Below are 12434 nucleotides of genomic sequence, written 5' to 3' on the forward strand. Positions count from 1 at the left end.
CTAGACAAATTCTAAGTGCACATAGTCCTACAGTACTGAAAAAAATCTCCTTTTTTCCCAGTCCATCAGCCTAGGCCAGCAAAGCTCTAGAGCACAAGCTCTAGAGCATAAGTTTATGCTTCTAAGATTTACTGAATTTTGAATATGCTGAGATTTAAGCATGTGTTTAAATGGTTGACTGTGCCAGGCTTTGTTGAGCTAACTACTGTGAAGCAACCTGATTCTATCACTTTTTTCTTTCCTTTGATTTTTTGAAATTTTATTTCTGGAGTGTTGTACTGGAATGAATACTTACACAGTAGCTGGATACAGCAGCAGCATCAGAAGGTACCTACAACTGTCAGAATTCTCCCTCTCCTCTCCCCTCCCCATATTTTTCTGAATCGATAAGAGTCCAGACTTGTGCTGTCAAAAAATAGGATTATAACCTGATTATAAATTGGGTCACTCTCCATTAAAAGTAATTGGTTTTTGATGTTTCTGTCTGTGTGCAGGCACATTCTGGTCTCTCAACTTCACTGCTACAGCCACTGCAACTAATTAAATCCAGACTGACAAATGGCAGCCACATTTCCATATAGTCTGTTCAGAACAGAGTCTTTACCCCATATGCTATGCCATAAAATACAATAACAGTAATGTAAATTATGCAGGGCCAGGCTCATGCCAAAGAGCATTTGCTTCTCCAAATAGTCCCCGGGAATACAAAAGGGGCAAACAATGTGAAAGCACAGTATAATTCCATCCCATCTAGGATTACAGGATCCTGCTCAGGAACTGTGGTATGTTCCACATGAACCTCTTCTACTTATTCTGCAGTCATCAGTTCCTCCTCACACAATTTTCTTCACTGTTCAAGCTGGGAGAAAGCAACCCTAGCAGTTTGAAAGGAATGTGTCACTCCTTTGTGAGCAGCCACCAGCAGAGTGTTTGCCAGACTGTGAGGGTGGCCGTCCCAGCACATCCCTGACCTCTCCCAGGGCAGACTCAGACAAACCCACTGAAGGAGACAAAATGAATAACCTCCCCCTTTCCTTTTAAAACCTAGAAATAATTTCTGTCTCACATTCTTTTTGTCTCTCATTTACACACTTTGTCTTTTCTGAACATCTCTCTCAATCTTCCCTCACTGCTCCATTTCCACATTTGCTTTTACACAAAACACAGTCAAAGACACATCCCAGAATTTCTTTTTTTATATAATCTAAATTAAATATAAATACAGAACTGTCTGATATGCCAATACCACAATAACCTTTTCTGAAGGAAGAGAACCCTTCACTCTAGCCAGGTAGAGACCAGCTGTGAATTTTACTATCCTAGAAGTGTAGGAATATCTTAAAAACAGGAAGAAAAACATCTTAATAGTGGAATTAATTTTTTTTTTACCCTTAAACCCCAAATTTAACTCGGACCAGAACAAGCTACCAAACCCACAGTATGATATGGTATGATCTAGGCCAAAGAAGGTAACTATCCATTTCAAAGCAGAATCAATCCAGAAAGTGCTCAATAAAATATTAAGTGCATCAGGCTGTGCCACAACTACACTTTTAAAATATACCTTTTTTTTTGCCAAATGGTTCAGCATAAAGCTCACAATAATTCCTTTACACCTGAAGTCATTTAGCATTTCAGAAGTTGCTCCTATGAGTTTCTAAAAAGCAAGCTATTGTGCTCATCTTCAGGTATCAAGTACAGCAATCTACATTTGTCTGGCACTCATATGATAAATTAGACCAAAATAGCTCAACAGTCTCATTTGTAGGGCTCAATGCAGAATCAGTCCCAATGATCTAAAAATCATCCTAGTTGATAAAATGTGAACAACTTAGTTGAATTTGACCTGCTGACTCAAGACACTTATGAAGTAACAGTAAATAAACATTTTATCCCTTGGAAGTTTTTTGTTTTGTTTTGGTTTTTTTTGGTTTTTTTTTTTTTTTTTTTTTTTTTTTGTTTTTGTTTTTGTTTTTGTTTTTGTTTTTTGGTTTTTGTTTGTTTTTTGGTTTTTTTTTAATCAAAATTGGGAAAGATCAGCTAGCAATTCAAATACAGGAGGGCTTCTTGGCAAACAGCTGCTCTAGTTCAAGGACATTATATTCTGATTGTTTCTAAACTGTTGAAGAAGCAGCCCTCTCTCAGCTCCCTAGTGTTTTCATTATCTACATTGTATTAATAATCACATTGTTTAAATCATATATTGGCTTTTATTCTTGTTCACTACACATTACACTAGCTTATCAGCAGTTGGGCTTCTTTTTCTGTCAGTCTCTGAAAGGATAATTCTGGATTTAGGCATATTCTAATGCGGTTAAAGTTAAATTTATAGTGAACATAATCCAAATTACCACCAACACAGGTTAATTATTAAATGCAAATTCACTGATGTAGCACAGGAAATGTGCAGCAGCTATCTCCAGTACAAATAGCACAGAGCAGTAAGGAATGTTCAGGTCCCACAAAACAGATTCCAGAATGTCTCCAATGGCCCCAGAAAATCTGCGAGCCCCTGGGACAAGACTCTCATGTATGTGTCACTCTGCCAGAAAAGGTATTGCCACCAGAGAAGCAGTTGACTGACACAAGCAACTTTTGTGATGATACTGGGGATTTCTCACAGTCTTCAGAAAAACCACCCAACAATTGCCTAAGCCTGCCTTACACCTACTTGCTGAGGCCTGATCTCAGGGTCAGTGTGGGGCTGACTGATCACTGTATTTTCTCTGACACGACAGTGCTTGATTCAGTACTGTTAATGTCATTTCAGCAGGTTCAGCCTGCATCATCTGTAATTCTGACAAAAGGGACATTATGCAATACTAAATTGCCTGTCAGAACAGAGAGAGGTACAGCATGAGAGACTGGCATATTTCAGTGTTCTCTAAAAGGAGGAATGCCTGAAATCTCCTCCTGAGGTATGATGGCCATTCTGGCTTTGTCCTCAAGCATGTCTCTCATCACTTCAACAGTTTGGAGATTATATTTGGCTGGCAGGATGTTTTAATTTAATTTACTAATAAAATTAATTAAAGAGTGGGGTTTTAAATAGTGAAAGCTTTTCGAAAAGTGTTACTGTAAGTAATCTCTTTCCAGTTGCCTGCTGCATAACAGCAGCTATGACAAACATCCACTGTATTTTTTTGGAAGTTTGAGTACCATAATATTTCTGCTATGGTTACTTTTTTTTCTACAACAAACTTATCTTAAGCAAAAGAAAATCTTTAAATAATCTGTGTTAAAAGCACACTGTTAATTATAGTTGATACTATCTTTTTAAAAGCAGTTTTACATTTAACAGTTTAACATGCACATTTCACCAGCTGCTATACAGTAAATACTTATTTCATCAGCTAGACTACACTGGAATCTACAGAAAGTTCCAGAAAGAAAGTTAAATATGCTCTCTCTCCTATCCCAACAGCCAGAACAAGAGTGAAACATTCTGGGGAAGCCACACAGCACATTACTGACTTACAACATTTATCAATGTTTGATGACTACTTTAGGCCTCTGTGTTAACAGACATGAAGGAGTAGCTAAAATAACATGTTGAAACAGTCTGTTGGCTCTCTGAGGTGGAAATAAAACAGAAGATAAAGCAAGTCATTTTTTACCATGAATGAGATCTATGCAGCTTGCCATGTGAGAACATTTAAGAAAGGATCTTAGTAGCAGGTATGGCATTAGTTCACTATTGGAGTAAAAAGATGTATCCTCTCTGTGTGTTTTGCTGCTTCCATCCCATGGATAGCTCTGTTTCCCTTGCAGCAAAATGATTTCTAGTACACATACTAGAACAGCTGCTCTAACAAATCTCTCAGAACAAAGGCACTGGCTGAAATTTAATTTCATTAATTTTTAGAGTTCCTGAGCACTCACCATTTACACTGATACCAGTAAGAGATCAGGAATTTACATGCCAATAAGAGCATCCACAGGCTCTTATTTGAAGACCATCTATCACAGATATTGCTACTTCTACTTTTTTTTTTTTTTGTCCCATAAGTTCCGGCCTGAGGAGGTGAACAATTAAACTTACTTTTTTAATCAACTTTTTCCACCACATTACAGATCTTTTCAGATGGTTTATTCTTCTTATGACCATAGAGAATAAACAGCAGGAAACATTTTATAGTTTTGTTTCATAGTTGCTCAGCTGGTTTTGTGGAACAGAATCATGAATCCAGTTCACTTTGTCCAATTAACTCCATTTCAGCTGGTGCATCAGTAACACCAGTTTGGCACATCTACACAAACCCACAACTGTCTCAAAGACAGGATCAAACAAGATGGATAATAAATAGAAGTAGAAACAGGCATTGTTATAGTCAGCTTTCCACAGCAAAAGCACTTGAGGTGAATCCAAGACTGGAATTAACGGAGATCTTGCCAGTGGCCAGTACTGAGCTCCTGCAAGCAGGGTGCAGGATGCTCCCAGTTGCTGAAGTACTCAAACACTCTGAAGGAAGCAATGACATCCTGAGCATTTCGCAAGCCACATCCTCTTTGTGGAAGTTTGTTATTTTCCTATTAATGTCCATGCAGCTGGTGTCAGAGGGATTTGCCAGTGAATAGGTGGGCAACCAAGAGCAGGTATAGAAAAATACACTTCTAGCTCCTGGGAATGTTCAATTTTCCTACAAGTCATAGAATAGATTCAAGAGATCTCCAGAAGCAACTTTTTCCTGATTAGTAGATATTCAAGCATTGAGCATCTCCTGAAATGTTTGCTCAGAGCCTTCTGAATGTAAATTTGCACTTGGAAGTACAAGTTTTTGATGTAATGTCATTTCTTGTGTGAGACAATTTTACAGGTGCAACATAGAACAAAACCAAAATAATATATGGGGGTCAGACCATACCCACAGCGGCCGGAGAGGATTTCTTATACCAAACTGGGAAGCAGCTGGCACAGAGTGATCAGCAAGGGCTCTGCCGTGCAGGAGGCAGCTTGACCTGATACCACCTCAGGGAGCCTCACAGCTGCAGGCAGTGCAGTGCCAGAGCCTATCACAGACCCAAATGCCTCTGTGAGTGTGATATCCCAGGACTTGGCATCCAAACCCTGCAGCTACCAAACACACCCTGCCTGAGGCCACAGCTGTCAATTCTCCATCTAAACAGAGACAAGGAGAGAAGAGCTATGGGGGAAAAGGCTGGGGCATTAAGCACAAGTAATAACCCACATTATTTTTAGCTTTTAGATAATGGTTCTGTACTTCAAAGCTTTGAACAGATTCCATATTGCTGGTTGCAGTGTGAATATGGAAGCTCCAGGTCAGACTCAACTCACAGTGGTGTTTTCAGAAAGGGGAGAAACCATTCCTTGCAGAAGTCATTTTCCCTCTGGAGTCCTGTAAAACATTACTGCACTATAGGAATCCCCTCAGATTGCCTGCAAGAGTCAGAAATTGTATTATTTCTACAGTAGTTTTGAAGAAATTGAAATTACCTAAGAAAGGCTTGGTCTCAGGGACTGATCAGACAAGTACTAGGAACTGTATTAAGCATTAAGGACAAGGGAAAATCACTTTGCAATAGAGCAGCATAAAATGATTGTGTAAGCAACAAGCAAACAGCGAGCAAAGTGCTCACCAACATTCACACACATTCTTGCAGAATGTCTCCTTGGCTGCACTCAACAAGCAGTGTCTGTGTAGCTGATGGGTGAATGAACAGATTCCTGGAAGCTACAGCTACCTCCTTTAGAATTTCCAGCGTGTACTGGCTGGCATAGCCTTTACCTTACACCAGACTAGGAAAAGCAACAGTGCAATCAGTCACAGTTAGGCTTTGCAGAATAAAACCTCTATGGATGCATGGAGATGTGGATGCTATAATCATATGCACAGCGTATTAAAAGGCTCCTTCATTCCACCTACGCCCCTGCCACAGGCTTCCTGAGTGATCCTGGCATACTGTGCAAATGGCCCAACACTTCCTTTTACATGAAGAAAGGTTATTTAATTTAATAGCTGTAATAAAGTACACAGAGACTCCTGCATGTAAGGTTGTACTCAAAATTGCAAAGTAGTTGTTAATTTATTCCTGCCAAAATCACATAGAGAGAACAAATTAGGCCATACAATACAAGGTAAAAGAGAAAAATAATTTGGATTTGTACATGAGTTGTATCAGAAATGCACTGGTGTTACAAAACACTGAAAAGTTTTAAATATCACTTGTTACTCTCAGAAACCAATATATGTTTATTTCTATATGGAAAAGCACAGTAAAAATACATTCCTTCAAAGGAGGTATGTTAATGTTTGTAGTGCTTTTATATCAAAAATCATTGCACTGTATTGTATAAACTTGTATTTTTCAAAGTGCAAGCAAAGTTTATTATAATAAAATTCCTATTAGTGCTGTGAGAGCATTTTTGAGGGCCACTGCCCCGTACACTACATTAAAAAATGCTCCACACTCTCAAGTCACTTTCCTAAACTAAAATTGCTATAATAACGAACACAAGTATCTAGCCCAAAATTTCCACCTATAAGATGCAACCCAACCAATTACAGCATCTTTATTAAAAAATAGAGCATTTCAGAGCCATTCTGTATAATATTACAAGTGACTATTAGGACAAGATTCCAAAAAGGAGCCCCCACTCAAATCCTCCTTAGAATTGTGCCTGGAGAAGGGTTGGTGTACCTCTTGGGCAGTGCTTTGGAAATTAGCCATAGGTGCCCAGTTTTCCAAAATGAAATAAGACTCCATCCAGTAAGCAGAGAGGGATACAGGAAATCTATTCTGGGAGTCTGTGTTCCCAGTGGTGAAGAGACTTCTCCATTTGCATGTTTGCGTTTGGCTGCCTTATTTAGAGCTGGGCTGGCAGGCAAGGCAGGACGTGTCAGAAGAAACCCAACCACCTAAAATATCTGGGGCAAACATTAAAACTCTATTGCAATCTATATATCGAGAGAGAGACTTATAGAGGGGCCTACCTTATGTGTGTTGGCACAGAAATCAGACACTCATTCCCGCTTACATTTCCAATGCTCACAGCCACTCACAGCTGCAAAACGTACAGGCTAAGGGCAGGGATTCTCCTCAAACGTTGCTGGATCACAGGCTTACCTTCACATTCCAGAATGAAAAGCTTTACCCAGAGTGACGCTTTTTGCTTTTAGAGATGAAGGAGAAACTGATCCTGAGCCCACTGATACCAAATTCCCGTTGATTGCAGAAAAAACATTGGACCAAGCCTATCTTATTGAAACCTAATGCAGGTTCTTGTGTTAACCATCATCACAGCTTAAAGAAGTACAGTTCTATTTTATCCCTCAGAAATCAAAAGTGATTAGGGCCTTTGGTATAATATAATATCATTATCATATGCTCTCCAGAGCCTACTTAAATACTGGGATTTTTTAACATGTATAATTTAACTTTGGCATGACACTGAGAAACAAGAGAAAAATTGGAACATATTTCTAATATTTTAGAAAATATTAGCAAGCATAACAGCAAAACCAAGACAATCTGATTAAGGCCTCAGAATATGGTTTTCATGTCATGCCCTTGAATGCCTGTCCCAAACAATTTGCCACTGTGTGAGACTAAGACATAGACATTTCTTTTCCTGATCCAAAGTCTATAGGAGGGTCCACCAACAAAAACTAGCTAGCAATTGGCATCAATATTCCTTTTCCTCTACTGTCAAAACCAGGCACCTCTTCACTTATATCAATAAAGAAATAATACCTTCAAAAATGATCAGTTATTAAAGATATTCAAGGCATAGTGTTCTATGGATCAAGTATGCAGCTGCAGCTACTACTAATACTTTTGCAATAAGGTGAAGAAGAACAATCTATGAAGTGCAGAACCTTTTAAAAGGGGAAAGTGCTATAAGCATTTAATGCTCAGTGGTTTGCCTGTACTGATATTTGGCTATTGAGAGCTTTTGCTACTGCTGCACCCAAAATGAATAAATGACAATATTCTTCTTTCACATCATTCTGGTTTTACTAGGACTCATCAGATTAAACATGTTGTGCAGAATAATGTGCGGACAGGAAAATACTGCCATATCTTTGCTACATGTGTTCATTATAGACAGATTAACCATGAAAACTTACCTCCAAAATTGCCAGGATTTCTCATCACTAACCAACTGGTTTTCATAGGAGTAACATAGTACCTATTCATTAGTTTAGGGAGGAGAAAGTCTTTTTGATGAAGCAAAGCTCAGCAGTCAGTGCTCAAGGCAATGCTGTTAGGGCTTGAAATAATAGTCTGGAGATCAGAGTGCTGAACTCAAAGCAGTTTTCTGTGACCAGCTGGATTGCAGAGCTACTGAGAAGCAGCATTTCCACAACTGTAAAGAGAATTCAGCCTACACTAAAGGACTTGGTGTGCTATGTTGTGAATGGTGGTTACTTCTCCTTTCTGCAGCATCCTTACTGACACAGTGGATGTGTTAAATTCTGTGGGTGACAACTTAATGGCAGCTGGAAGCATTGTTTCTCAGTAACTGCTGAACTGTGAGGAGGCTGCAACTGCTATGAAACACCTGCATATAAACAAACAAAAAAAGCTCTCTTGCATGAAAGTGCTGGGCAGAACAGAGATTGCTGATGGATAGTAAGGCCCATTCAAAAAAAACACGGAGAATTTTCATTTGTCTGCAGTCATCAGTGATTATGTATCCAGACCAGGTTGGTACAGTGACAAAAGGAGACCATCCAGTTGCACGGGCTTATCTACCCTCCTCAAACCTGAGTAATTTATGGTCTCCTTAATAAACAGTCAGTCAGCCTCAAAGACTTTTTTGATATAACTTTTTTGGGGGATAGCGTCAAAATACATTAGTAAGGAACATTTTATCTATTACTTTTTTATCAATACTGCAAGAGGCTTTCCCTCTACCTGACACATTGCTGAAGTTATCAAGATGCAGAAGCATATTCTGAACCTCTCACATGTCCCAGCCTCTCACCAGGCACTCCTGCTATTTATGCCCACTTATTCTTGGTGTCTGAGCAGTGCCTGAAACAACGTGTGACATTATTCATCTCACTGTAACTGGAGCACCGCCCCCTTAAATCTTGCACTACTGGCATTTGCTGAAATGGCTGTGGGCTCAGAAACATTGTCAAATGTCATTTCCCAGGATGTTGTCAATAAATCATTTAGAGCATCTTTTCAGAACCTACTCCTATGTTTTCTCCCCACCCACACAAGGCTGGCATCATACAGTTCACAAAGAACATGGCCTTTTGTGGAATTTACTCCAAACATTCATCAGAGGAAGAAATCTCATCATTTCAGCTATATTTTTAGGTGGTGACATTTGATTTCAACTTCCTCCAGGCCTGTCCCCCTGCCCTTTTGATGAATCACAAGTTATTTGTAGTGTAGTGGGCTTCCTATAGTTAAAGTTTTGTCAATTCATTCTGCCCAGAACTATAACTGGGAAGGATCAGAAACATATGCAAGGTATGTTTTGAGTGTAACAGATCCAATAAAATACATCACCTACATAGCTTATTTTTCTCTTCAGTTTCAGTATTCTACTCAAAAAGACTGAAAATTATTCAGGCAGCACTATCCAAGTTCATTTCAACTATCTTTGTAGCTGCCAGTTGTTATCAAATACTAGTCTAGCTTTTCTCACTTAACATGTGGCTCATCTTCCACTGATGACAAAAGTGTCTATCTTGCAGCTCCTTTCCTATACAGACTCTTTTTCTGTCCTTCAGCCTAGGTTTACCCCATCCACAAGTCTTGTTGAAAGCAGTTACCTCAGCTTCTGAATCGATATCAAATACAGTGAAAAAATCATGTACAGCAATAGAGTCTTTTATCCCTCAGGTCAGATTTCTCAAAACTCTATTGAAGATCTTTCCTGGATCCATTATTGGAACTGGTGAATTTTCCTGAATTTTCTCCTCTCAGTCCTTGCCCATGTCTTTATAAGCCAAACTATTGGAGGATGAGGTTCCTCCACTCAGGGAGCTGCATGTTGTTCAGCAGAGTGTTTTTTATTCTTTACTTAACCTTATTTGTGTGTTTTCTGTAGGAATCTCCCTTCTCATACGTACCCTTCCACCACAGCCCTTGTGTTAGTTTAGAATCTGTGTTTGATCAGATGCAAATTTAGTACAACTTCAAGACAGACTTGCACATAGATAATTACAATAAAAATTCTTGTTTTCTGTTCCAGTCACAAAACAATAATTTATGTGTTCTGCTTATAGTGAGCACCTTTCTAAATGTTCATCCACCAATTCTAGGCTTTTCCAGTCTTTTATTCTAAAAAGAGCAATTGTTTAACTTTATTCCCTTTTTTTGACCCAACTTCTGGCTGATTACCCTTTATAAGTATTCTCATGACAATTTTTCTAGTTTCTTTATGAAGGTCAACAAGCTTTAAGAATCACCCTTTTTTTTCTCTCATACCATTGGATTCAGATTTTATTTCTAAATCTCCAAATCTTCAGTAATGAGAAACCAAAACCTTAATCACCTTGTGACCAGTCAACCTCTTGTCCCTGCCAGTCCACATTCAGGCATTCTGTAGTGTTAAGTCATTATCAAGGGCACAAGAAAATGCCACTTTTCTATCAATAAACAAGGGACTTTATTACTTACCTCTCCTCATGAATTCCTGTTACATTTTGAAAGAAATAGTTCATATAGCTACTGGATATAATGTCTATTCAATCATTTTGCCTGATCAGAACAAAGACCATTATTTTTCTGGCTCGTGAAAAATGTTTCTTTCCTCTTTTTTTTGCTGCTGATTACTCTATCCAAAGGGAATGTCTGCTCTTCTGTCAAAGAGTGAAAAATGCTCAGGCAAGGAACAAATAAACAGCACTTTTGTGTATGAAAATATGCCTCTGCCATTCTAGAGAGTTCCTTTCCTAATGTTGAGAAGTAATTTAGCACAATCTTCTACTGAAAAATGTTATTCTCAGATTTTAGGCTGAACCCAGAATGATTGATACAGAACTCCAGGAACTTAGTGCTTTGGAGATATTGATCCAGACACAGCAGTAAACAGTAAAATTGCAAGGTGCTGTGCCTAAGTTCATGTGGAAGCTAAATGACAGATAAGAGTACAATAAGCAGCCAGCTACAGAGAATGGAAAATTAAATTCAGAATATTACTTTCTCTAATCCTCAGCTATGAAACATGATGCTCAGAACACTCTGATGCTCAGTGTTATGATTACTGTTTTCACATTCATGTTTCAGCAGGGAAGAAACCATTCCACCATAACACTTCTATGCCAGAGAACAAGAAACACCAAGTAGTATTCTTTTTTTGGAGACTCAGTGAGAAACCAGAACAGGTCACTCAAGACCTGAGATCATGCTTTGGAAAAATACCCACAGCTAATGTCATTCATGTGCAATCTGAAGCAAGGAATACACTGCAGGATTAGTTTAACATTGAAGAAGGCTCTATGCAAAGAGAAAAATAACATTAAAAGACAGTAATGTTAATCTGAATTTAGTTTGCCATGCTATGTAGCTGCCTGTTTACTGTATGCTTATATTGCCTTCTTTCTCTCTCTATGATTTAATTTCCACATGATCTTAAACACAAGGGACTAGGCTATAAAACAAAAAAAATATAATTGGTGTAAGTTATTTTTGGAGTCTCAAACACTTGGCCAAATATTAGCAAGAAAAAATTCAAGACACATGATTCAGTAGTCCATCCAATCAGTTTGTGGCATTAGATTTCATCATCACTAATTAAATCAGGTTCTTACAAAAAACAGTACTTATGAGTATGTGATTTAATTTCCTTTTTCTTCAACAAAGGTGTGATTGTTTTAGAGACTAGAAAATAATACAAAGTAGACTATACATATTATTTTGTTCCTCTTTTCCAAAACAACACTAAACTAGAAAGAATAAAAGAGAGTCAAGCAAAAACATGATCTAGAGATTTGTACATGAATTTATTTTTTGAAGTACTAGAGAAATTTGTCTGAGGATGATAGAGATTTCCTTCATTCAATTCTAAAGAAATGAAAATACTAAACAAAAAAATCAACTGAGTACTCATTTACTTGACCAAATATTGACTTCAAACTAGAGTTGCACCAAATCTACTAGTAATTGTCATTTTGGATTGTTGCTACTTTCCGTCTAGTTCAGTAGCATTCTCAAGTGCCAGCAGCCCATACCAGAGGCCTTAGAGAAAACTGCTTGAACTTCATCTGAGCCAACAACATTGAAATTCTTTATTCCTGCCCTCAACACACATACAGACATATATAAAGCTCTTTTCTCCTGCATTAAAAAAGTGAGTAAGAAAACACATTCCATATTAGCCTTCTCTGGGCATAAGAAGTTCACCAAGTTCTCTCTCAGTCACCTTAGTTCCATAAAAGATCATAACAAAAAAAAAAAAAAAAACAAACCCCAAATATCACGGTCCCCATAGCTGCCAACCGGCTAGC

Source organism: Zosterops lateralis (assembly GCF_965231275.1).
Source record: "Zosterops lateralis genome assembly, chromosome: 5".
NCBI lineage: Eukaryota > Metazoa > Chordata > Aves > Passeriformes > Zosteropidae > Zosterops > Zosterops lateralis.